Below are 4,005 nucleotides of genomic sequence, written 5' to 3' on the forward strand. Positions count from 1 at the left end.
GGGGGGGGGGGGCGGCCAGAGCGCCGGGGGGAGGGCGGCGAGCCCGGCTGTGGCCCCGCTCTCCCCGGCGGCCGGAGCGCCGCGCCGCCCCCCTCCAGGTGCCGCCCCAAGCACCAGCTTGGGTGCCTGGTGCCGGCCCTGATCATCAGCATGGACGCATGTCCTCTGGAATAGTGGTTGAAGCCTGAAGAGATATATGCATGAAGGGATATAATTTTTTTAATTGCGATTAATGTTTTTGAGTTAATCGCATGAGTTAACTGTGATTAATTGACAGCCCTAATTATAATAGATGAGAATCCATCTTTCTCCTACAACAGGGTATTAAGGTGATTATGGTTAGCTATTCCTCCGCTCCCCAAAATTCTCACCTGCAGCGTTCTACTAGTCTCAGTCCTCTCCCCATTATTCAACACCTATACGAAGCCACTGGGTGACCAGGTAAGACAACATTACAGATGGACTAGAACTGAAGAACTGATTGCCTGCTAAACGTACGATAAGTATGAACACTTTTGCCCCTTTTCTACTCCCACGAAAACACAAAAATCTATGCAGCTGCATTAACATCAATTATTAAAATCAGAAATCTAAACAATGGATTTTCTAGTAATATATTTTAGGCCCTGACCCTGTAATTGGATCCACTCAGAAAGACTTTCACCTGGATGGATTCAATTGCAGGATCAAGGACTAACTGCTTCTTTCCCACCACCCCTACCCACCCACTTCCTCCCTCTCCCCACCAAATAAAGATAAATAGAATTGCTGGCAGTAAATATATTTTCTTACATGATCAGTGAATTCTTATGTAACTCTGGGTGCAGGGTCACTGGTGGAGGAAAATCTGTTTGGAATGTGGATTATAGCAATTCTGCCCCACCCTATTCACAAATACACTTTGCTGTTTGACAGGATCTTTGGAGAGAGTAGAGAGTATGCTTCCCACTATGATAAAAGGGCAGAAGGGCGTTTCTGTAGATAGCGGACTGAATTCATGTTGAAATGATTACTTTAATGTTGCTGGAATTATATATTATTATTTTATTACCATATTTATGGTGTTAAGGTGCCTGTACATGTATTATTTAAATATAAATAAATACATAAACTTTTCGCTTTCGTCTCACATTCCATACCCTCCATTATGAAAATTATGCTAGTCTCGATACCCCATTAATCTGCACACATCTTCTTCGACCATGGGATGGTGTTCCAAGAAGGAGGAGTGCTAGGCAGAGACGAGCTCCACCTAACGAAGAGAGGGAAGAACATCTTCGCAAGCAGGCTGGCTAACCTAGTGAGGAGGGCTTTAAACTAGGTTCACCGGGGGAAGGAGACCAAAGCCCTGAGGTAAGTGGGGAAATGGGATCCTGGGAGGAAGCAAGAGCAGGAGAGCGCAAGAGGGGAGGACTCCTGTCTCAGACTGAGAAAGCGGGACAATCAGCGAGTTATCTTAAGTGCCTATACACAAATGCAAGAAGCCTGAGAAACAAGCAGGGAGAACTGGAAGTCCTGGCACAGTCAAGTAACTATGATGTCATTGGAATAACAGAGACTTGGTGGGATAACTCACATGACTGGAGTACTGTCATGGATGGATATAAACTGTTCAGGAAGGACAGGCAGGGCAGAAAAGGTGGTGGAGTTGCATTGTATGTAAGAGAGGAGTATGACTGCTCAGAGCTCCGGTATGAAACTGCAGAAAAACCTGAGAGTCTCTGGATTAAGTTTAGAAGTGTGAGCGACAAGGGTGATGTTGTGGTGGGAGTCAGCTATAGACCACCAGACCAGGGGGATGAGGTGAACGAGGCTTTCTTCCGGCAACTAGCAGAAGTTACTAGATCGCAGGCCCTGGTTCTCATGGGAGACTTTAATCACCCTGATATCTGCTGGGAGAGCAATACAGCGGTGCACAGACAATCCAAGAAGTTTTTGGAAAGTGTAGGGGCCAATTTCCTGATGCAAGTGCTGGAAGAACCAACTAGAGGCAGAGCTCTTCTAGACATGCTGCTCACAAACCAGGAAGAATTAGTAGGGGAAGCAAAAGTGGATGGGAACCTGGGAGGCAGTGACGATGAGATGGTCGAGTTCAGGATCCTGACACACGGAAGAAAGGAGAGCAGCAGAATACGGACCCTGGACTTCAGAAAAGCAAGCTTTGACTCCCTCAGGGAACTGATGGGCAGGATCCCCTGGGAGAATAACATGAAGGGGAAAGGAGTCCAGGAGAGCTGGCTGTATTTTAAAGAATCCTTATTGAGGTTGCAGGAAAAAAACATCCCAATGTGTAGAAAGAGCAGTAAATATGGCAGGCGACCAGCTTGGCTTAACAGTGAAATCCTTGCTGACCTTAAACGCAAAAAAGAAGCTTACAAGAAGTGGAAGATTGGACAAATGACCAGGGAGGAGTATAAAAATATTGCTCAGGAATGCAGGAGTGAAATCAGGAAGGCCAAATCACACTTGGACTTGCAGCTAGCAAGAGATGTTAAGAGTAACAAGAAGGGTTTCTTCAGGTATGTTAGCAACAAGAAGAAAGTCAAGGAGAGTGTGGGCCCCTTACTGAATGAGGAAGACAACCTAGTAACAGAGGATGTGGAAAAAGCTAATGTACTCAATGATTTTTTTGCCTCTGTCTTCACGAACAAGGTCAGCTCCCAGACTGCTGCACTGGGCAGCACAGTATGGGGAGAAAGTGACCAGCCCTCTGTGGAGAAAGAAGTGGTTCGGGACTATTTAGAAAAACTGGACGAGCACAAGTCCATGGGGCTGGATGTGCTGCATCCGAGGGTGCTAAAGGAGTTGGCGGATGTGATTGCAGAGCCATTGGCCATTATCTTTGAAAACTCATGGCGATCGGGGGAGGTCCCGGATGACTGGAAAAAGGCTAATGTAGTGCCCATCTTTAAAAAAGGGAAGGAGGAGGATCTGGGGAACTACAGGCCAGTCAGCCTCACCTCAGTCCCTGGAAAAATCATGGAGCAGGTCCTCAAGGAATCAATTCTGAAGCACTTAGAGAAGAGGAAAGTAATCAGGAACAGTCAGCCTGGATTCACCAAGGGCAAGTCATGCCTGACTAACCTAATTGCCTTCTATGAGGAGATAACTGACTCTGTGGATGAGGGGAAAGCAGTGGATGTGTTATTCCTTGACTTTAGCAAAGCTTTTGATACAGTCTCCCACAGTATTCTTGCCAGCAAGTTAAAGAAGTATGGGCTGGATGAATGGACTATAAGGTGGTGTGACAGACCCAGACCAGAGGAGTACAGGAGTCTGGTAGAGGGCAAATATACTCGTCACTGGATGAGTAGTTTTCTGTTCCCTGAGTGACCAGAGCAGGGGCTGCACTAGAGTAATCAGGAACCTGCTAGAACCAGTTAAGTAGGCAGGCTAATTAGGACGCTTGGAGCCAATTAAGAAGAAGCTGCTAGAATCAATTAAGGCAGGCTAATCAGGGCACCTGGGTTTTAAAAAGGAGCTCACTTCAGTTTGTGGTGCGAGTGTGAGGAGCTGGGAGCAAGAGGCGCAAGGAGCTGAGAGTGAGAAGGTGTACTGCTGGAGGACTGAGGAGCACAAGCGTTATCAGACACCAGGAGGCAGGTCCTGTGGTGAGAATAAGGAAGGTGTTTGGAGGAGGCCATGGGGAAGTAGCCCAGGGAGTTGTAGCTGTCATACAGCTGTTACAGGAGGCATTATAGACACAGGGCCCTGAGCTGGAACCCGGAGTAGAGGGCGGGCCCGGGTTCCCCCCAAACCTCCCAATTGACCTGGACTGTGGGTTCTTCCAGAGGGGAAGGTCTCTGGGCTGTTCCCCAACCCACATGGTGAATCTCTGAGGCAAGAAAATCCGCCAATAAGCGCAGGACCCACCAAGATAGAGGAGGAACTTTGTCACAGTGGATAGAAAGCTGGCTAGATCATCGGGCTCAGGGCCGGCTCTAACTTTTTTGCTGCCCCAAGCAGCAAAAAAAAGCACCGCCCCGCCGAGCCCCCCCCCCCCCC

The sequence above is a fragment of the Terrapene carolina genome, unplaced genomic scaffold (assembly GCF_002925995.2).
Source record: "Terrapene carolina triunguis isolate 2854851 unplaced genomic scaffold, T_m_triunguis-2.0 Scaffold96, whole genome shotgun sequence".
In the NCBI taxonomy this organism is placed as follows: domain Eukaryota; kingdom Metazoa; phylum Chordata; order Testudines; family Emydidae; genus Terrapene; species Terrapene triunguis.